Source organism: Tursiops truncatus, chromosome 17, assembly GCF_011762595.2.
Source record: "Tursiops truncatus isolate mTurTru1 chromosome 17, mTurTru1.mat.Y, whole genome shotgun sequence".
Classification (NCBI taxonomy): Eukaryota; Metazoa; Chordata; class Mammalia; order Artiodactyla; family Delphinidae; genus Tursiops; species Tursiops truncatus.
In genome coordinates, this window is record NC_047050.1 from 66,438,660 (window position 1) to 66,462,530 (window position 23,871).

The window sequence follows — 23,871 nt, forward strand, 5'->3', positions numbered from 1 at the left end:
CTGCTTACTCACCTACGTTGATGGATTTTGTGAGGATCTATCAAGATAATTGTTGTACAATGTTATGCAAAAGACTCCATGTTATTATTCTAAGGCAGAGTCATCACTTTGTTCCCACTTTCTCTTTGCCTACAGATTCTCTTGGCATCCCATACCTGATGAGAATTTATGGCTAGTTGGATGTAACAGCCAAAGCTCTCTCCCTGTGACTTATATGCATCCTGATGTATTTCAATTTTTGCATACAGGAAGGTTTTCTGGTTGGAGGAGATGCAATTCTATTTCGAGGTTGTGGACTCAAGGCGCCACTAAATGGAGATTCATGTGCTTTCATTGACGTAAAGTGAATCCTTCATTTGTGGACAGCTTTGCTGCCCAAACCCAATCTGTTACTGCAGCCAATGGCCTTATCTGGTGAGTCTTGTCACTGTCAGAATCAAAGCCAAATATGGCAGGGACTAATGATTTCACTGAGGTGGTCTTTCCTGTGACCACAGAAACCTGCTTTGGGGGTTTCTGTCACTATCAGAGACCCTTGATGGAATTACAGCCCCTGAGTTCATTTTTGTTCTGGTTTATTATGTGGATAAGCTCCGTACCCAGCTCTCTTTGCCTTATCTGAGGGAGCCAGAGCCAGCGGTGGGTGAGTCATAGGATCTGGTCAATTGCGTTTCTACAATTTTATTAGAATGACTGGGTAGATTAGCTCTGTAAAACATGGAATAAGTGTCTTGGGCATTCATCAGAGTCTCCCACAATTCCTAGAATAATTTTGTATTTTTTTTCACAGAAGCATCTGTGGAAAGAGAGCAGGGGAGCCAAGAGACCTGGATCGTGATTCTGCTAATCCCAGGGGGTAACCTTGAGTATGGCCAGAACACTTTTGGTCGTGGCTGGTGGTATGGACAAAGTTCCACAGAGCTCAGGGCTTGGCCAGGGAGGGGCAGGGAAAGTTTCTCTAGGGGAACATTTGAGAGTAGGGTTTTCAATTATGAACTTGACTTCACCAGGCAGACAGAGGAAAGGGCAAGGGGTTTTCAGAGAGAGGAAGCTGACTGGACAGAGCAATGCAAAGTGAAAGTCGGTAAAGGGTCTCAGGAATGGCATCTTTGACTGTGGTGAGAAGGAAGGTTGTGCTGTGGAGCCTGGAGAGGCAGGGGGTAGAAGCCAGCTCGTGAAAAGTCTGGAGGACCAAGCTCAAGTGGTTGCTCTGGGCAACTGGCAACTCCCAAAGGCTGCTGAGCATGGGGAAGTGGGGAGGGAACATGATTAGAATTTGTTTCCATTAAGCGGTCGACACCCAGTATGAGACCAAAGGGATCATTTGTTGCTCTCATTAGCCCTGCATAATAAGTGAACGACCATTGATCTCCCCATTTAGCAGATGAGGAAGCTGAGGCTTGGAGAGATTAAGTGTTCAAGGACACACTACTCAAGGAAAACAGAAGATAAAAATAATTCATACTCTGCCGGATAGGATTCCATTGAATTCTTATAAACTTCAGTTCGAGATTAGGTAACATTTGCTCTGAGGCATTACCAGGGTTTAGACATTCATTCAAGATTCTGAAATGGAAAGAAGCCAACACTGCATAAGTAAAATTCAGAGTCATTAGTAGAGATATCATTAGGCCTCTCTTTTAATCATTTCTAAGAACCAATGTATCATTCTTCTCATTGGCTCTAGGGGAGGCTGGAACTTGTCTAAAGGTGGGTGCACAACTAAAATTTTTGTAACATTTTCTGTGTCAGCTCTGCTAATGCAGAGTTCATCCACTGATGTTAATGCCACAGTGGAGGTCTAAAAGATTCTGGGAGAGCAAAAGAGATTTTAGTCTTTACAAATACAGTAGTTGGCCCTTATCCACGGGGGATAACATTCCAGGAAACCCAGTGGCTGCCCTGAAACCACAGATAGTACTGAACCATACCATGTTTTTTCCTTTATACACATACCTATGATAAAGTTTAATTCCTCAATTAGGCACAGTAAGGGATTAACAACAACAACAAATAATAAAATAGAACCATAATAAAAGTTATGGAAATGTGGCCTCTTTCTCTCTCTCAAAGTAGCTTATTGTACGGTACTCACCCTTCTTCTTGTGATGTTGTGAGATGATAAAATGCCTTTGATGAGAAGTGAGGTGAATGATGTGGGCATTATGACATAGTGTTAGGATACTGTTGACCTTCTTTATTATTATAATTTTTTGGCGGTACGCGGGCCTCTCACTGCTGTGGCCTCTCCCGTTGCGGAGCACAGGCTCCGGACGCGCAGGCTCAGCGGCCATGGCTCACGGGCCCAGCCGCTCCGCGGCACGTGGGATCCTCCCGGACCGGGGCGCAAACCCATGTCCCCTGCATCGGCAGGCGGACTCCCAACCACTGCGCTACCAGGGAAGCCCCCTGTCGACCTTCTGATGATACTTCAGAAGGAGGATCATCTGTTTCGGGTGATCCTGGATCATTGAACTGTGTCGATGTTGATGATTGGATGCCAGGAGCAGATGATGGTGATGGCTGGGGATCCCAGGCAGGATGGAGTGGAATGGCACGAGATTTCATTAAGCTACTCAGAATGGCACAAAATTTACATATCGATTGTTTATTTCTGTAATTTTTCATTTAATATTTCTGGATCAAGGTTAGCCATGGATAACTGAAACCGAAGAAAGTAAATCCACAGATAAAGGGAACAACTGTACCTCCAGAGAGGGTGAATCCACTTGCCTGGCTCGAGTTTAACAAGGGTTACAATGTTGCATCTCAGGGCAGGAAAGAGTAGGACAATGAAAGAACTGGAATTTTTTTTCCCTGAGTTGTATTTCCAACCATCATAAAAACGAATTCCTGGTTTTGGGCATGGCACTGGGAGTTGGCCAGTCAGGGTTGAAATACTCACTCTCAACTCACAAGTATAAACTTTGGGAAGTCACTTACCTGCCATGAATCTCAGTTTACACAACCTTAAGGTAAATTTAATATCCCCTTCCGTATAGAGGTATTGTGAGAATGCAGTTTGCAAACATACATCTAGCGTGGGTCCAAAGTACTTATAAAAAATTATGTAAATTTGGAATTAGTTCTTTTCCTCAGGTCCTGGATGTTTTTATTGGTTTTTGTTCTCCATAAGATTTTACTACAGCGACTAATTTTCTTTCGTCTGCTACATTCCTCTCCAGTGGCTTGTGACACTGCTTCAGGAAGACTTTTCCAACACCTGAAGAATTTCTATGTTCCTTTTCCCAGTCTGGGATGTCTACTTACCATATTGCCAGCTTCTGGACCTGTTGTGTCTGGGATGCAGGCTGAACCAAAGGCAGGTATCCTTCAAGGCATCCAGATATAAAAATAAATACGTCGTTGAGATTAGGAGGAAGTTCACATTTTGGGGCTCCCCAAAGTAACTTTATCCCAAGATATAAATGGCATTCTAAAATGTATGAAAACAGACTTGATAGAAAACCAAACTAAAGCTAGAACTTAGTTGGAAAGAGGTTTATTTTTCAAATATATAAACTAAACCATTGTACACCTATTACAAAAGCACTAGGAATCTATAGCAAAAAATGAGTCAAATTCTAAAATATCACAAGTTTCTTTTCAAAATGTGTTGGTGCATTTTCATCGTCATTGGGTTTCAATTTAATGTCTTCTGCTCTTGAAATTAACACCTCCTCTCCTTTTCTTATCCACAGCTACACCCACCCTCGTGCTCTGGGTTGCTCAGAAATTCCAAGTTTCCTGCTGCCTCACTGGCTGGAACAGAATGGAATGTGCACCACTGCTGATAACAACAGGAGAGGCCCCAAACCACAGAGTCAGGCAGCCCCGGGGTAAATCCTTGCTCTACCGCTTCACGCTGAAAGATATTGTACGAGTTACTTAGCTTTCATCATAGGTCAGATTTCCTGGGAAAGAGAGTCTAGGTCTCTGAGGGTTGTGTGGAGGAGGCTAACTGGGGAGTGAGCTCAGAAACAACGACAACATGGGGAGGGATGCTAGACTGGGCAGAGGGAGAAGCTGTACCATGATGCAGTTTCAATGGAGATGTCCAGCAACCCCACAGGGAGCTGCGATGGCCCTTCAGAGTTGTCCCAGCTGAGGACAAATGGTTAGGCTTTTGTACTTCCATGTTGGCCGGTCACAGATGCAGGCTGCCTTCTGAGAAATGGTCTGGGATGAAAGCTCTCTTTGACTGAGTCTTGCAGCAGCAGCTAGAGGTCCTGGTAGTAGGCGGGATGAGTGCCTACATCCTGAGGTGTATCTGGGCAGCCCACCGTACCTGTGCCTACATGTTCAATATATCAGAGATCAAGGAAGTCTCCTTGGCCACTCTACCTGAAATTGCAACCCCTTAATCTCATATCCCCTGTACCCCATCTTACTTTTATCCATCGTATTTATCATGAACTGACATACATTTTTTTAAAGATTTTTTTGATTGGACCATTTTTAAAGTCTTTATTGAATTTATTACAATATTGCTTCTGTTTTATGTTTTGGTTTTTTTGGTCGCGAGGCATGTGGGATCTTAGCTCCCCGACCAGGGATCAAACCCAAACTCCCTGCATTGGAAGGTGAAGTCTTAACCACTGGACTGCCCGGTGAGCCCTGAATTGACATCCTGTATAAGAATTCATCTGTTGTCTTTCTGGAAATGCTCTAGAACACACTCCAAGCTACTTGAGGGCAGGCATTTTGTTTTACTCATGACTATATGCCCAGTTCCTAAAACAGGGATTGGCACAGGTTGAACACTCAATAGATATGTGTTAATTGAGTGGAATAAATGAATGAATAAATATAACATATACTGAGTATTCATCGGAAGCACTCAGGTTCTAAGCACTTGCAGTAACTAATATAATCTTCACGACAACTCCATGGAGGGGCACAATTATTAACCCAATTCTGCAGATGAAAACACTGAGGCACAGAATGTTTTTTTTTTTTTTTTTGCGGCACACGGGCCTCTCACTGCTGCGGCCCCTCCCGTTGCAGAGCACAGGCTCCGGACGCGCAGGCTCAGCGGTCATGGCTCACTGGCCCAGCCGCTCCGCGGCACGTGGGATCCTCCCGGACCGGGGCACGAACCCGTGTCCCCTGCATCGGCAGGCGGACTCTCAACCACTGCGCCACCAAGGAAGCCCCACAGAATGTTTAATTATCTTGCCAAGGTCTTGCAGCTTAGAAGTGCTGTATTCAGGATCCGAACCAGGCAACGGGATTCAAACCATTGCCTGGTATGGATAGAGCTGGTCCTCCATCCGAGCGAGTTAGCCCTACCCTTCCTCCTCTCCCCTTTCTGCTGTCTCGTAGAATACATGTCCAGTAATCACATCACTGCATGCTCCAGATATTTTGTTTTATCGCTTCAGACCAAAAGGCGAGAGCTCAGCTGAGTTCCACCTCCTGCCCTTTCTTCCCACTTTCTCAATATTATTACCTTAGAACCTGATCAACTCGCGCATCTTTTTTTGTTTTTTTTCTAACACTGCCATTGGCAGATGCAGATGCAGAGGCTATTACGGTTTATGGCGCTCTTTTGCATGCATTATCTCATCTGATTAGCCCAGTAGCCTTGGGATATGGGCCATACAAGGATGGCCACCTGCAGTTTATAGATGAGGAAACAGAGGCTCAGAGAGGTTACATAAAGCTATTTGGAAGCAGAATTTTTAGTTCTAAGTCCCACGTTTGCTCTAATTTGCACTTTCTTTTTCCTTGTTGGGGCCCGGAGGGTAGAAGTTAATCCCGAAGCATTTCTGCCCTCCACATTTATTGAAAGTCACTTGGAACATTGGTGAGTACTTATCATTGGCTTCTTCCTACTTGACAAGTGGGGAAACCGAGGCACAAAGAGGTTACATGATTTCCTCAGGTTTCATACTGATGTCATTGGAGCTGGGATATTAATTTCAAAATTCACGTGCCTGTACTCCTTAGCACGCTCACTGCTTCTAAGTGAACAATTCTGGGGTCTATTTCAAACTTCCATCCACCTTTCCTTGAGTAATGTAATAGGATTCATATTTAACATTTAAAAAAATAATGCTAGTTAAAAATAGAAAAGCCCAGTTCACTTTAAATGCACTCAGGATGCATTACCTCTCTGCCAGCCTGAAAAGATGTCTAAGGAGACAATGCTGGCAAAATTTACGTATTATAAAGAGCTCCTTTTATCCAGTTACATCAGCAAAATTTCACGGCATCTTTCAGAGGCCCAAGGAGAGCAGGAACATTTATTCTCCTCTTTGAATTTAATCATAAAGACATCAAGGTCGTCTTCCTGAGGCTGAGCTCCAGGCCACAGATTCCAGACTGGAGAAAAGTAACTTGAAAGAGCCTGTTTTACACAGGCCAGTGGAATGCTTTGTTTTTTTGCTTCTGAGCCTCCTAAGTGGACGCAGATCCACAGAAATAAATATTTACTTCTTGAGAGGGATGGTTAGGAGAATAGATGTTAACGTTCTGTCCTTACAGTGGAGAAACTCAATTCAGTTCGTGGACTCCCAGAGCTCCTTATGGCCCGGGTTTGAGAACCATCATTCCAATTAGAGTGATGGTAGCTGTGGCAGTTTTAAGACCTGTCTACATCTTCTTTCACATGCCATCAAGAGGTGAAGTCTAGTTCTCCCTCTGGCTTGAAATGGGGCAGGAATTTATGGCCACCTTGACAAATAAAATGTGAGAGAAGCGACCTTAAGTCATTTATAACACTAGGCTAGAAACAGTGATGCAGCTTCAATCTGGCTGTCTCTTAGGACATGGCTTTTGGATGGCTACCCTGGCCATGCTGGAGAGACCACGTGGAGAGAGAGGTGCCTGAGGACCCTACTCGATGCCACATAGAACAGAGATGAGCCTTCTCTGTTGAGTTTGGTCCAAATTGCATATTCATGAACTATGTAAATTGTTACCGTTTTATTTACACATTGCATTTAGAGCAGTTTGTTGCAGAATAACAGATAATCTTAACAATAGCCCACGCCATAGATGACATGCTGGAATGCGAGTCATAGTTCATAGAATTGAACAGGTATGAATCCAGCATCTTGCATCTGGATTTAAATAACCATTTATACAATGCATGGAACACAAGAGTCACTTCACATGTCTGTTGAATGAACTGATGGGCGAATGAGTAAAGAATCTTGGGGGAGATCTCTCTCAGTAGAATAACACTTGGGGTTATAACTGACCACATTTCTAATTGAAGCCATAGGTTGAGGTTGTTAAAAACCTGTGTAGTCCAAGTTAAAGGAGTAGATGGTTTTCCCATTTCCTGTAATGATTTGATCACAAGGAAGACTATGATAGCTTTGGGGTTGGCAATTTAATAGGAACTGACAAGCTGAAGGAAGGCAAAGATGATGTTGGTGCTTGAAAACCTATTTTGGGAAAAGGTGAGAGATATTTATTAAGCCTGAAGAAAAGAAGGGGAGACAGAAAAGTTGTCTTAAATCCTTGAAGGAGGTGACAGATTTCTTTTCTGTTATCCAAAAGCTGCATTAGAACAGACAGGCCAATGCTATAAAATAACAGTTGACCAGCTTTTTCAGTAAAGGGACTGATAGCAAATACTTTAGGCTTTAAAGCCCTGTGGTCTCTGTTGCAACTATTCAACCTGCCTTTGTAGCACAAAAGCAGACACGGTCAATATGTAAACGAATGAGTATAGCTGTGTTTCAATAAAACTTTATTCACAAAAACAAGCTGTGGGCCAGGTTTGGCCCTTGCCTGTAGTCTGTCAATCCTTGCTATAAAGAAATGGTCTTTTTTCTACATAAGCCCAAGATTCCTAATACATAGAGCCATCAAACTTCAGAATTGTCTTGGAGGAGAATGACATTTCCTTAGTATGTTTAAAACAGGCTGGATGTACAGATTGGAGAAAAATATTCTTTTCTCTTTATATATATATATATATATATATATATATATATATGGCATACATTATATAATAAAATATATATAAAATAAATATACATAAAAATAAATATATATAAAAGTAAAATATATATAAAAAATCAAACAAAAGCCCTTTGCCATATATATATGAATATATATAAAGAACTATATATAGCGAGAATATATAAAGAACTCTTACAACTCAATAATAATTATAAAGTACCTGCCCTTTTCTCTCCATGGGTAGAAGTTTTGAACCGACACTTCACAAAAGATATAATGATGGCAAATAAATATCAGAAAAGATACACTACCTAATTTGTCATCAGAGAAATGCAAACTTAAACCATAATAAGTTACCAATGTACTTATTAAAGTGGCTGGGATTAAAAAGACTGACCATATCAAGTGTCAGTGAGGATGTGAGCAACTGGAGTTATTGCGCCTTGCTGGTGAAAGCATGAAATACCATCATCACTTTGAAGGGGTCTTTGACAATTTCTTATAAAGATCAACACTCACATATCATCAATCAGCCATCCTATTCCTAGATATTTATCCAAGAGAAATTAAAACATGTGTCCACAAAAAGACTTGTACACAAATGTTCAGGGCGGCTTTATTCATTATAGCCCCCAAATGGAACAACAAGCCGACTGCCTGTTAACAAGTGAATGGATAAAGAAATGGTAATATACCCGTGCAATGGTAAATATTACTCACGATAAAAAAGAATAAACTATTGATATTCTCGACAACATGAAAGAATCTCAACATACGTTGAGGAGAGGAATTCAGACACAAAACACATATACCAGTATTCCATTTACATAAAAGTCTAGAACAGGAAACAATCATTTATAATGACATCCCAAATTAGTGGAAAGCAGACTAGCGGTTGCCTGGGACTGGGGCTGGGACAGATGGACTTTAAACGGTTAGAAAGGAACTTTCTAGTGTCATGGACACGTTTTATATCGTGATAGTGATGGTGATAGCATGAATGTATAAATTTGCTAAAACTCACCAAACTGTACCATGTACTTAACAGGGGTACATTTTATTGCATGCATACTTTTCCCCAATAAAGTTGATTTTCAAAAAGTAGGCCAAATGACCATCTTTTGGGGATCCAGTAATAATAATAATGATATTAATGGCTAATATTTATTGCATGCTTTCATTGTCCCACATGTTGTACCATGTTCTTTATCTGTGTTAATTTAATTCTAGAGCTATCTTTTGAAGTAGTAGTAGTGTTATCTCCATATAACAGATGGAAAACCCAAGCCTTAGAGAGATTTAATGATTTTCTCAAGGGCATGCACTAGTTCTTTGCAGAGGTGGGGTTTTAAACCAGATCTTTCAGATCCTCAAACTTCCAGGGTAAGAATTAGGTATTACAAGGCAGGAATCCTGTTCTCTTTGCTCTGCCACTGACTTGTTAGAGCCTTTGGGCAACTCACTCTCCGATCTCAGCTTCCTTATGTGCAAAATGAAATAATGGGCATTTAGTTACTGTTCAAGGTTTCATAAGTGTTTAATTTACAAATTTGATAATAAACGTACCATTTCCACAGCCTCATTGGCAAAGAAGTGACCTGTGTTAGTCAGATTTACTGTAGCATCAAATAACCCCCAATATCAGTGGCCTCTCACTACTAGATTTACTTCTTGCTTATGGGCCTGCTGGTCAGGTTCGGTCTGTGGACTGGGTCTTGTCTGCACTTCAGGTTCAGAAGTACTCTACGTGGCTCTCATTCCTGGACCCAGGCTGAAGCAGCAGCAGACACTTGGACGTCCACTTCTCACGGAGAATACAGGAGTGGGAGAGAGAGATTAGAAATACACAAAGCTTGAAACTGACCTCCTATCGTTTCCCACCTGCAGCCCACTGGCCAAAGTAAGTCACATGGCCAAGCCCAGTCATGGAGGCTGGGAATTATGCCCTGTCCATGGTGTTGGAGCAAGGAGAGTGAATATCTCTTGACCAATAATGCAATTTCCCAATGAGTGCAACCTCAAAGACTTAAGAAGACTCAAAGAGTCTTCTTTTTCACTTACTCAGAGTCTTATTCACGAATCTCCAGTTTCCTTACCTTCTCATCCCCTCCCTGGGTTCACTGGCTGTTAAGCGTAGACTTAATGCCTCTTTTAGACTCAGAAGTCAAACTGCAGGTCCTTTGAGGGCTTAAGATATTGGTTTTCAGCATTACTGATCATTCATGCAATTTACTGAGTTAAATATCATTTTAATAACATTGATTTGTAGTATTAGTAATCTTTTGTGATCTTGATGGAATTAGGAAAACATTTACAAGTGGGGATTTATTTTCTGATGAATGGGGGTAGGTCCTATGATATATCTTGCTCCCATACCAGCTGTAATATTCTCTCTGACCGCATTGGTTCATGAATGTCAAACAGGCAAAATGAGGAGGCGTGCACCGAATAAACTACCCCTCGTTACTGACCCTTCAGCTTTCTTCTTTATTAGGAGGAATTCACAGGCTGGAGGTGACTGATTCCTGCCTTGCAAGCCAGTTATATTGTCTATTGTATTAGTTGAGTCAGGCTTCAGCCATTGTAGCATGAAAGCACCCATAGAAAATATGTAACTGAACAAATGTGGCTGTGTTCCAATAACAATTTGCTTACAAAAACAGGTGGTTGGCCAGATGTGGCCCATGGGCTGTAGTTTACAGATCTCTGCTCTAAATGGCAGCTCCTCGATAAAAACTGATATTGTTCTGATCGAGACTGATGTTACAACAGAGGGTGATGGGTTTCCAACAAATTCCTCTTTTCTGGAAACTTGATGGTATGCTTTTCTTGGAAAAGCAAGTCTTTCATATCGTCATTCAACCCCTTACTGTGTGTGTGTGTGTGTGTGTGTGTGTGTGTGTGTGTGTGTGTGTGTATTTTAAAATATTTAAACAATTATTTTCCAGCTGTACTGAGATAAAATTGAGATATAACATTGCATAATTTTAAGGTATAATGGTTTGATATATGTGTACATTACAAAATGATCACCACAATAAGTTAGTTAATACATTTTTTGAACAAAGAGTCGTTGGGTAGGGTAACTCTTAAAGAATAAGGATGCTTTTCATGAGTGGAATGAAGGAGAGAGAAGAAGTTATCTCCCATCATGTAGCATCATCCTCACTGTCACTGACTGGAAAATCTGTGAACTGAGATATAATATGGTATGCCTACATTTTCACAGAAAAATCACTAGAGCTAGAACTGGAGCCCAGATAGCTTTTCTTTTCTTCAAAGTTTTCTCTACTCACCCATGGTTTCTCAAATACAAATTATCATTGGAGAACCAGTTCAAGATTTTTGACTCAGTTGGATACCATCTGTATTACTGTTCATTTTATATTTTCTTTAGAGTAACTTTTTAAAAACCTAAATAGAAATATGACAGAAGAAAAGTCGCTCTTTCTACATCAAATGGAAAACAGGTATCAATACTTATCAATAATTATTTAAAATACACTTCTAAACTTTACAGCAGAACAATAACATTCATCTAGTAACATTCACAAAGGAGCATCTCCTGAGTGTGGTCACACTTGAGGAAGCTGAGCAGGACGTCCTGCAGACCTCACCTGTCAGAGGCAGGCTTTGCATAGATGCTGCGGGTTCCATGATTCACCCTGCTCCATCTCAGGCTAACTTAACAAAATTACGGTCTCCAAAAAGCAAATGTAAATCACATACAAATGAACAAAGCCTTGACCCTTACGAAAAAACAACAAAATGACCAACAAAAAAACAACTCTTATGAAACTTCTGCCCTCATTTTCTTCTCTCAATAAACATAAATGGCACAAAAAGCAGCCTTGAGGAAAGAAAAGGATCAATGAATCTTTTATTCCCATCTCTGGCATCTGCAGCATTTTTTGATCACCCGCAAGACTGAAAGCCCCTATAGTGAGTGACAAGACCTTGCCCTTGGGGATCATATTTGAGGCTGAATTTGGGGTTATAAACCAACTGGACTCATGATGATTTGCATACAACAATCTTCACTAAGCAGTTGGTGACCAGCTTGCTGCCAAACCTCACCCAGTTATAAGGGCAACTCTGCAGGTGGACAGCCTTTTTAAGAATATTTTTCTTTTATTGAAGTATAGTTGCTATACAGTATTATATAAGTTACAGGTGTACAATACAGTGATTCACAATTTTGAAAGGTTATACATCATTTATAGTCACTATAAAATATTGACTATATTCTCCATGTTGTACTTGTAGCTTATTTTATACATAATAGTTTGTACCTCTTAATTCCCTACCCCTATCTTGCCCCTCGCCCCTTGCCTCTCCCCACTGGTAACCACTAGTTTCTTCTCTATATCTGTGAGTCTGCTTCTTTTTTCTTATATTCACTAGTTTGTTGTATTATTTAGCTTCCACGTATAAGTGATATCATACAGCATTTGTCTTTCTCTGATTTATTTCACTTAGCATAATACTCTCCAAGTCCATCCAAGTTGCAAATGGCAAATTTTCATTCTTTTTATGGTTGAATAGCATTCCACTGTATATATACACTACATCTTTATCCGTTCTTCTGTTGATGGACACTTATATTGCTTCCATATCTTGGCAATTGTAAATAATGCTGCTATGAATATTGGGGTGCATGTATCTTTTCAATTAGTGTTTTTGTTTTTTTCAGATACATACCCAGGAGTGGAATTGCTGGGTTGTTCTATTTTCAGTTTTTTGAGAAACCTCCATAATGTTTTCCACAGTGGATGCACCAATTTACATTCCCATCAACAGTGCACAAGGGTTCCCTTTTCTCCACTTCCTCACCAACAATTTGTTATTTGTGTTCTTTTTGATGATAGCCATTCTGACAGGTGTGAGGCGATATCGCATTGTGGTTTTGATTTGCATTTCTCTGATGATTAGCGATGTTGATCATCTTTTTTGTGTACCTGTAGTGGAGAGATTTTTTTAATTCTCATTTCACAGATGAGGGTCAAAGAACTTGAGCTATTTTCCACGGGTCACACATTTAGAAAGAAGAGGGAACAGATGAAATGGTGAGAATGCTGGGGTGAGGGGCATGGTTTTCTTTTGTTTTGGGGGTGGCAGGTGGAGAGAATCTGAGAGGCAGCCTGGAGGTAGTGGCTAAAACCCAGCCTACTCTTGTGTCTGTCATTGAAAATTGGGAGGGCGTGTTTCTCAGTTGATGCTGATTTATGTGTAACTAATAGAGTGACGGGGAAAAAAAAGGAAGCCCGGTTTCTAATTTTATCTTCGTGGCACTTTACTAAAAAGCCCCTCAAGGTGGCCGGAAGTTGGAAGCCCTCAAGGCTTGAAGTCCTGGACCAGCATGCAAAGGTGCTGGGCACGGAGTGAGGGCCCCCGGAGATGAGACACCGCACAGCTTCCCATCTGGGTATCTGGCTCTCAGTAGCTATTAGGGTGTCTTCTCTCCGACTTCTCATTTGCATAATGTCATACCCATATGGTGTTATTTTATTTACCTCTTGAAAGCGGATGACTACTTTAGAAAGAGAGGAAGCCGGAAGACTTGACCTGAAGGCTTCCTCTGTCCCTCTCGCCCTGCTACCCTCAATCGTTTACTCTCTCTCGTCTTTGCCTCTCTTTCTCTGGCCATCTTGACTTTTGTAAATGAGGACCTTGCTTGAGTGATAGGATCCATTTCTTCCAGTGAATGGTTGCCAGGGGCGCTTGTCTTGTTGAAGGGTTTATCCTGGCAACATTTACAGCTGGTGGTGAATTTAAGCGCGACCTACTCCCATTTCTTCACGATGGAGGAACCTTTGAAAGTTTAAGAAGTCTACCGTGGCTGATTCTGCTCAGATAGATCAAGGGCTTGACTTGTTCTGCTTTGCTATTTTTCTGGGATTTCTGAAAACAGACTTCTTCAATTTTGCCATGTTAGGTGTGAATTTTGCAGTTTACACATAGTTCCTTAGAGCTCTTCAAGACAGAGTTTGCGTCCTGTGTTGGGGGTAAGAGAGCAAATGTTTCAACCTTCCTTTGTTCTTGAAATAATTCTGGGTGATTCACTTATTCATTTATTTGTTCTTGGCTTGCTAACCTATGGTGGTCAAATGCCTGAGAAGTATTAAAAAACAACCCAAAAATAAAACAAATAAAAAAGACCCTTAGAGATACAGCTAAAGGAGGATTCCTTGTTCTTTTAAATACTTTAATTCTGTGTTTATCTATTAAACAAGCACTTATCTTAGGTGCATGACTTGCCGGGCACTGAGCTGGATGCCCAGAATCCGGAGGTGGAGATCTGTTGTCTGCTTTGAATCTGATCAGAGTTAGATAATTTCAAAATTTAGAGTATACAGCTACACAAGACCTACAGAAAAGGGCCCGGGGAAGACAGAGCTTTTGGAAATTTGTGAATTCCACACATACTTCATGCAAGATTTCATTTGCATGTGTATTTTTCTGGGAAGGGGGTTAATAACTTTCATGGGATTAAAGTATTCATGAACAAAAATGTTTTAGAAACATGACCTCTGCAATTGCAGCAAAAATTTTAGATGACCTACCCCTGGTGTTCTATAAACAAGATCTCTCCTTGCTCAGTCCTGGTGGGTTATCTGCATTTGGGACTTGGTCTACTGGCCTTTAAGTCTATCTTCTGAGAGTAGACTTCAGAAGATACTGACTCAATGTCTCTGTCCTCCAGTGCAGGACCTTGTATCCATGACATTTTTACATTTTCTATTGTGCTTAGCTCATGTCTTATAGCAAATAGGAGAAATAAAAACTGCATTGATAACTGCATTGATCAGTTATGTTCCAAGCTTGTCATCGAATTCTCTCTTTCGACACTTGCATGTCCCTGATTCTGCTCCATCTCTGGCCTCTGTGAAATATCCTGCCTCTCCCAAGGCAGGGTGAGAATAAAGAACATTCCTCAATTGGAGTGTGTGCACACACATGCTTACTTGCACCCCTAATGCTTTGTTCTTTGACTATCATGTGGAGAGAGGTGTTTGGGCACCATATTAATAATAGCTCTTAGTATGTATGTGACACATTCCACCTTCAAAGGCATTTATAAACATTGGAAGATGAAAGCGTGCACCACCCATCTTGGGAAAAAGGGAATGTTAATCACCACCACGTCTGTTCTTTGGAGAGGGTCACAGAATCTGAGAGCTGGAAGGGATGTCAGAGGTCACTATTCAACCTCTGGTCCCTAGAGGAATTCTTTCCTTTGGAGCCCACCAAAGTTGGGGTAGTCCTCAGAATTTCTTCTTGAGTTCAAGCCAATTCTGCCCTTCTGTAACTTTTCAATTATCTATCTACCTATTTACCTATCACCTATCTGTCTATCATCTATCTCTATCTTTCAACCGATCGTCTATTCCCTATCTCACTTCCTCCCTTTTCTTTTTTTCTCCCTCTCTCTCTTTCTCTTCCTTCCTCCCTTCCTCTCTCTCTCCTTCTTATTTCCTTCCTTCCTTCCTCCCTTCCTTTCTCCCTTCCCTCCTTCCTCTTCCTTCCTTTCTTTTTGCAGAGCCCTGCCAAGATTGCAAATGCTTGAACAAAATTATGCTCTTTTAAGACATAAATTTGGGGTGCTTGGTTATGTATCAAAAGATAACTGTAATGCCTGGGCAGACTGGGATATAAGATCACCCTGCTTGCAGTGACATTTCAGGCAGTATAGTGTCTTGCTACCCTCATGTTGGACCCAGCCTTGATTCTGCTTTCTTTGTTGCAGTTCTCTGATATAAAGGCACTGAGGATTTCAATTCCATGCCTCTGCTTCTCTCACTTAGTGTAGCATCTTCAGATGTTACTCTTGTAACTGCTGCTCTGCCTGAGACAAATGTATTCTACCCCTTAAAAGACATAGAGAACTTTAACTAGGTTGTTTTTCCTCTTTTTTGTATAAGAGTCAAAATAAAGGGGACATTTATGTAGTGCCTGATATTTCTCAGGTACAGTGTAAGTACTTTTCATGCCCTAAGTTTTCACCAAAACATTATGAGGTAGATGATATTGGTTATCTCATTTATAGATCAGGAAGCTCAGAGAGATTAAGTAACCATCTAAAGCTGCACAGCCAAGAAACAGGAGAACTAGGATTTGAACCCAGTTCTGTCTGATCTATTAATCAATTAATGCAATTAATATCATGCAATTAATATGCTATTAATATCATGCAATTAATATGCTGTTAATATGATGCAATTAATATCATGCAATTAATATCATGCTATTAATATCATGCTATTTGTATGGCACACAAAAGGCATTTAACGATTATGATGCATTCCTTTCTACCCTTTTACTACAAGCAGCCCTTCCATTATTTTTTCCATCAGCAATTGTCTATCTATTTTAAAAGAGTTTATCTACAATATAACTATATTTATAAAATAGTTATTAATTTATTCTCCAGTGTCTTTTTACCTAAAGCCATCCATATTTTAAGAACAGTAAAAACCTAATCATAGGTATTTTATTAGGATTTGTAAAATGCCACACATTATTTTATTAGCTCTTCAATAACCCAGGGAAGTTGATCTTATTGTCCCCATTTTATAAAAGAGAAAACAGAGTCTTTAAAGAGTTGAGTTCCCCAAGATCACACAACTAGTAAGGTGCAGAGCTGGGATTTCCACTCTCTCTCATTCTAACAACTCCGTTCCTTTGAGTTGGCTCCTTATTTTTGAGCTTTGCAGTTCTGCCAAAAAGCACAAAGAATTAAAAAAATTTAATCTCTGCAACTATATCATGGATAGTTGTATTATTTTCAAGGACTTCATTGATAACCAGTGAGTTTGCACTAAGATTATCTATAGGAGAGATATTAGCAGCATCATTGCCAAACTTTGCATTTGGATTTAATACAATTTTTGTGTAAAGAATAGAGGTTTAATAATAACAACAATAGCATAATAATGTAACAGTAATGACAAAAGCTGCTATCTATGGAGACCTACCATGTGCCCAGTTTTGTACTAAGCACTCCATTCCATTTTCTCTTTCAAATCCTCCACCCACAATATTTAATCTCTCTTTTACAGGAAGCTCAGCATCTAAGAAGTTAAGTAAGATGTACAAGGTAGCACTAATGTGGACCTTAGGATCTGGGTCCAGGTCTATCTGGCCCTAAAGCCTGAGCACTTAGTGCAATAGACTAGAAAACATAATCCACTTTGAAATAAGCATACAGGACTTCCTTGAGAACAAATACCTTATACCTTGAGACAAATGAGGACCGTCTTATGCAGTTGTCTGATTCTGTTTCTAAATCATCATGCCCTTGGTAGCACAGGAGTAGGGGTGAAGGTGGGGATGGTTGGCATTTCCGAGATCCAGAATTGTAGCCATGGCCATTTTGAATGATCCTTTCTCAATCTTGGTTCTGAGGAGCAGTGGTAAGAGCTGATGCTCACCTTTTCCACTGGACATGAAGCTTCTTGAGTACAAGATCCTTGAAGATATTCCATAGACCTTGGGTACAGTGTATGGCACATAATAGGGGCTCAATAAATGTCTAGAGTTGCTGTGGAGTTACAGGAGCAAAAATAAGAGATGCCATTCTTTGCCTGGAATGTGTAGAGGGAGAGAATGCAAACATGCTAGACTTAAAAAGTCTTTTTCTGTAGATTATGTTTTCTGGTCTATTGCACTGATTAAGTGCTCAGGTTTTAGGGCCAGATAGACCTGGACCCAGATCCTAAGGTCCACATTAGCGCTACCTTGTACATCTTACTTAACTTCTCAGATGCTGAGCTTCCTGTAAAAGTGAGATTAAATATTGTGGGTGGAGGATTTGAAGGAGAAAATGGAATGTACTGCTTAGCACAGAAGAAGGAAGAGAGGAATTATGAATGAAGCAGGGATGATATAAAGACAGCACGTGGGCTCCTCCCTCTTCTGACAGTGATGAGCTCTGTGGTTTTAGGTGAGTCTGTTTTCTCTCTCTGAGCCCACATTTCCGCAGAGGGTAATATTACCTGCTTACCTTTACAAGAGGACTGTGATGAACCCTGTAAGACACAGCATATGGGAAATATATGGAAAATAATAAAAATCTAATGGCAATGGTATCAACCACAACAATGATAAGGAAAGCTTTCTTGTGTTGATTGCCACCCTGGCATTCTTCATACTTTGTCCTCACAAGAACCCTGTGGTCCATTATCTCTAGTTTACAGATGAGGAAACTTTGAGATATTATCATTATTAATTATATAATTATCAAACACATGCAAAAATCCTGACATTCACTCAGTTTTCTGGGAGATGGTAGAGTAAGAGAGTTGGGGATTCAGAGACAGCACTTTGTTGGCCAAAAAGCCAACCTTCCAGTTAAGTCTAATTCAGATTGTGCTGGGTACTTCTGTGCAAAATTAGATTCACAAGGGATTTTTTCTTTTATCTAAAATCACTTCACTGAGTGTGTGATTGACATACAAAAAGCTACACATGTTTACAACTTGATGAAGTTAAACCATACCACAATCTATGCCATAAACCTACGCATCTCCTCCAAGCATTTCCTCTACCTTCTTTATTTATTATTTTAAAGGATTCTTGGAAAGTGGAATTACTCTTCTCATCAAACATTCTGTACTACTCTATGATCCAAAGAAATGCCCAGATTCTTCTAGGGCCCACTAGTGATGCCTGGATTGAATTAAAGCAGCTGATTCTCAAGCCAAGTGGCCAGAATTTGGACAACTCTACTGGCTCATCCTCTGTGCTGTATGGAAGAAACCAAGATAATGATACTTTCCCAAGGCTGGGACTGGGTGAGTCTTAATTTGTGAGTGTTTGTGAATGGCTTTGAAGATGGCGGAGGTTATTTAAGTGCTAAGTATTATTATTATTTATTGTGGTTTTAAGCACTGTTTCTCCTTCCCATTGTCAGACTACAAAACAATAAGGGACCTGGTAAAAGAGCCTCTGGAAGTATGCAAACGTCAATAAATTAGGTAATTTTGGCCTGAGTTCTGTGATGGTATCTGCAAACCTAGCATTAGCTTTGCAGCCTTTTTGCGTGGGTTGGTGGTTGCCTAATTTGCCCTTAAACTTGCCAGCAGCAGGCCCTGACATACGTTTGGCACACACGGGATACAAGCACTCTTTGGACAGACCTGTGTTGTTGACATCATGCTTTACTGTGTGCTTTTTGAGATGCAAATTAGGTTCTGGAGGAGACCCTGATCCTTTCATCGTTGATGATTAATGGAAGAGAATTAACATTTGTTGAGCCTTCCTGTGTGCCAGACACTTTTACAAACATGATCTCATTTATTCTCACAACAATCTAGTGACGTAGGTCTGAATGGTTCCATTTTACAGAGAGGAAACAGAGGCTCACAGAAAGTTAAATGATTTGCCCTTGATCATATAACTAGCAAAGAGGCTTAACTAGAATTGAAATTCAGGACTGTCTGGTTCCAAAGGCCATGCTCTTTCATTATATTAAACTACAGGCAACATATTTTACTTTACTCTTCACCCCAACTGCCCAGTCAAGTTTCCCCAACCCCCTGCTAAAAATCTCTTCAGTGCCTTTCCATAGCTTTCAATGGAATAGAGACCATGCTTCTACAATAGCCCTGCACAATCTCTCTCTGGCTCCCTCTCCAGCTTCATTCAACCCCATGTTTGTTTATTTCAGCTACTTGAACATGACAAAACTTCCTACTTCTGCGTTTTTGCACAAACTGCATGCAAAAGCTTATCTTTCCCTTTTTCTTCAGCTAATGCTCGCTGGGCCTTTACACGTCATTTTCTGGGGATGACTTCTTTGAAAATGCAGACCAATAGTTCTCCAAGTGTGGTTCCTGGTCCAACAGAGAGTAGCATCACCTGGGAGCTTATGAGAAATGGAATTCTCAGGCCTCACCCCATACCTCCTGAATCAGAAACTGGGCAGAAACTGAAAATTACCAGGGTTTTTTCAACCTAGACACTATTGACATCGTAGAGTGTTTAGCAGCATGCTAGCTCTTACCTACTGAAGGTCAGTAATACTCTCGTTCCTGTCCTCACCTTCCTCCAAATTGTGACAACCAAAAATGTCTTCAGACATTGCCTAATGTCCCCTTGGAGGGTAAAACTGTCCCTGGTTGAAAAAAATCACTGCTTTAGGCTGAGGTATGTCTCCCTGTGAGACACTCCTATAGCATTCTGGACAGTTGAGGTTAATTAGTTAGTAACTTATTGGAATAATTTGTTTAAAGCATGTTTCCACTGTCCTAATCCAGCAGCTAATGCGCTACCGAACACCCAAGTTGGTTCTCAGGAAATACCATTGTACCCAGTGACACGGTCAACTTGCACCATTACCTCCTCAAGCCCAACCCTATATCTGAATTCTGGGGAGGAGACAGAACTTGAGGCTAAAGTGGGATCACAGGCAAGTGGGATCCTTGAGATTCTTCACAATTTAAAGGTAAGTCTCTTCCATCAGAACCCTGGGAGCAAAGGGGCTCTTTCATGCCCAGCTCAACAGGATCTAAGCACCGCTTTTTAAAAAGTTTAGTGGCAGAGAATACGATTAAATGCAGGAGAAAGAAAAAAAAGTCATTTTAGGATGATGCAGAAGGCCCTGACCGAGATAGGCTCAGTGTCGCTCTCACCGAAAGAGAAACAAAACCTCATTCTGCCCGCAAGAGCAATAAGGAGATTGCTGGCTACGAGACCTGACTCAGCTTGCCTTCTAGTAGCTTGTCGTTTTATCGGTGGTACAGTCACCTTAAAGAGGAGCGGGAGAGGCAGATTCTGGTCCTTTTGCCGCCTTATACTTCCTCAGCCTGAGAGGTCATTTCTAGATCCAGGGTAAAGGAGAGCTGCAGAGTTGAGGAAGAATGGAATTCTTGCTTGTGTTCAGTGTCATCATCCTTGCTCCATATGAAGTGGTTGTGGACCTGAGACACTTGATTGGCTACATGGACATCGTCCCTCTTAGGGCTCACACTGCTTCTGGGAATGAGGCCCGCCCAGTTTCTTAGGAGGTATTGCAGTCGCCTGGCTAATATCAGGCTTCGTGTAACCTACATGATTGTTACAATTTGAGAGTTGCAGTCAAGATATGGGAAGGTATAGACCTAAGAGGTAATTTTTTTTTTAAGTTATACATATAATATATCTTTTCTTTTTTCTCAAAGAAAATGTTAATTTTTTTTGAAGAAATTTTGAAAAGATGAAGGAAAGTGGAAAAAAAATAGGATTTTTTTCCTATTTCAAAATGTTCATTCCTATTTCATTTTTTTGTTACCAGACTCTACCAACAATTTTCCTTTCCTGCTTTTTCACTTAACATTATCTTTTAAGCCTGTCTCCAAGTTTTTGTAAAATGACGTCATTTTCAAAGTGATCCTGGCATTCAATTTCCATTCATTCCCAAATGTAATGCCATTAAAATGCCCCAAACTTAGAAACAGGAATACAATATTCTAGCCGCTCAGAAAGCACAAACTAAAGTATTCACTTAAAGCTAAAGACTGAGGTCTCAATTACTTTGACACTAAGAGCTCTAAATATTCAGTAATTACAAGTTTACTGATTCATGACGGGTAATAAGTTGCATAGGACCAAAACTACAGCATAATTTCAAATATCTTCATTATAGTCTATATGCCAAATTGATTGAAACTATCCCATTGTTGGCATTTGCTGTCATAAATAGCTTTGCAACAAACATCTTTTTTTTTTTTTTTTTTTGCGGTACGCGGGCCTCTTACTGTTGTGGCCTCTCCCATTGCAGAGCACAGGCTCCGGACGCGCAGGCCCAGCGGCCATGGCTCACGGGCCCAGCTGCTCCGCAGCATGTGGGATCCTCCCGGACCGGGGCACAAACCCGTGTCCCCTGCATCAGCAGGCGGACTCTCAACCACTGCGCCACCAGGGAAGCCCAACAAACATCTTATATATGACTTCTTCCCCCTGAAATTAAGAGCATTTCCTTTGAAATGAGGTTAGAAATTCAATCATTGGTTTGAAAAATATGAATGCATCTAACCTTGACAAAATTTCCAAAAAAACTACCTTCCAAATTGTATTTCCATTAGTGATGTTTGAGTGCATTTATTTCATTTACTCTAATCAATATCAGTTGATACTGAGCCTCAGTATTTGCATTTCTTGGATGATGGCTCAGATTGAAGGGGACAAGCTAGTATGAGTATTTGGTTTTTCACAGACATGCATGACACTGGAGCACAACCCATTCGTCTTTCACTCTGCACCCCTCCAACATCAAGAACATCAGCTTAGCTTTGATTAGAGTTAAGGTGTTTTTCTGCCAGAGACTTTTTTCAAGCTTATAGTCATGAAATCTGTTTTAAAAACTGGTTAAATGAGTGCTTTCCTTCCCATCCCACTCTTGAAATAAATTCAGATTCCCAAAAGAACTGGATCTCTTCTTGCAGGAGTGAAAGATAATTTGTTGGCATGTATATTTTCTTATAGAACCAAATTACTGAGGGGAGTTGTAACCTGGTTTCAAATACTTTTGGGTTTCTTCACTCAGAGCTACTTTTTGTCATTGCAATTAGAGCAGGGGAGACTGATTTTCAAAGCTAAGTGTAGTTGTCCAGTGAACAAATGGTGGAGAAAACACCGACACAGAGGGGAACTACTTCTTTCCCTTCCTTTCCTTTTTTCTCTCCCTCCCTTCCTCCCTCCTCACTTCCTTTCTCTCTCTCTCCCTTTTCCTCCCTTCCTTCCTTCCTTCCTTCCTTTCTTTCTTCCTTCCTTCCTTTCCCTCAGCTTCTATTTAATCTCAGGTGGACTATATGTAAATAGGAATTCATTAGTATAATGAATACTACAATATCGCTATTAATAACCATGGCTTATTAACTGGTTAGGGTAACCCCCCAATTAACTAGCTTGAATGAGAATGTACCTTTTGGTAAATTAAAATTTCAAACTAATTAGGGATATTTCAATGATTTTTTTTCTCCTTCAACTCTTGATGCTGAAGCTCTTTTTCTTCCTTAAAATACATCTTTGTTTTCATTTCTTAGGAGTTTTCCCATCATGGTGATGAAATTTTCTTAGAGAAGAAAAAACCTTACAAGATCTTTATTCTACACAGAGATCTTGTGTAGGACTGAAGATGTAGTTATTAGAGACTAGGTCTCACTTCTGTAGCCTCCAGGGTATACTCTGGAAACTGCAATTTTGTTGTTATTGTGCTGATGTTAATTTATTTTCCTATTGTCATGGAGACTGTCTAGCAATAAAACTCACCTGTTTCCTCTTCTTCCTGGACACACAGCCTACATTTCCCAACTTCCCTTGTATAAGGTGTGGTCATGTGACTGAACTCTAACCAACAGAGTGTGATCAGAAGTGATATGTCTCACTTCCTGGTCCAGCATATAAGGATTTCTCATGGTCCCTTCCATGCTCTTCCCTGTTGACCAGCCTGGTGCAGACACAGATGAGCCATTAACCTGGGGAGCCCCATGTTGAAGATGATGGAGCCATGAGATGGAGGAACCTGTTTCCTGGAATCAGGAAGAGGACCACGGCAGATCAATGTCACCCATTTTGGCTTTTACATTTGTGAAGATTTCTACTGTTTGGGACAATACACATTTTTGAAATCTGTTTATAATAGCAGATAATGATACTTTAATTAATGTTATCACTTATTAATAAAAGGAAGATCAAAACCTAAATTTCAATTAACTCATGTTTATGATGAGTTGATTTCCAGAGGATTAAAATTTTCTTACAATCACTGCCTAGAGTTGTCTCTCAGATTGTAGAGTCAGTCAGTGCCCATGCAGCGGGAGAGATGGAGGTTCAGTAAGGTGGGATCAAGGGCTTCCAAAGTTCTTATGGCCTTTCCCAAGCCATTCCCCAGCCAGAGAACTAATGCCTGGAATGGAAAGGAATGAATATCACCTCTGTTTTTGACCTTTATCTCTGTCAAAATGTAAACCC

The 23,871-nt window shown here is 40.6% G+C and overlaps 1 long non-coding RNA gene across 50 annotated transcripts in view; it reads left to right on the forward strand.

The window, feature by feature from the left end:
- Nucleotides 1-23,666, forward strand: part of LOC109549452 (uncharacterized) — a 396,771-nt gene extending 373,105 nt beyond the window's left edge. For 30 of the 50 annotated variants that reach the window (XR_012327382.1, XR_012327365.1, XR_012327383.1 and 27 more), the window contains 7 exons: nt 136-414; nt 791-3,322; nt 3,702-4,610; nt 5,752-5,809; nt 18,491-18,713; nt 20,178-20,365; nt 23,347-23,666. This is a non-coding gene — a long non-coding RNA (uncharacterized lncRNA). The other 20 variants (XR_012327396.1, XR_012327384.1, XR_012327378.1 and 17 more) reach the window with 20 other exon arrangements.
- The last annotated feature ends 205 nt before the right edge of the window (nt 23,667-23,871 follow it).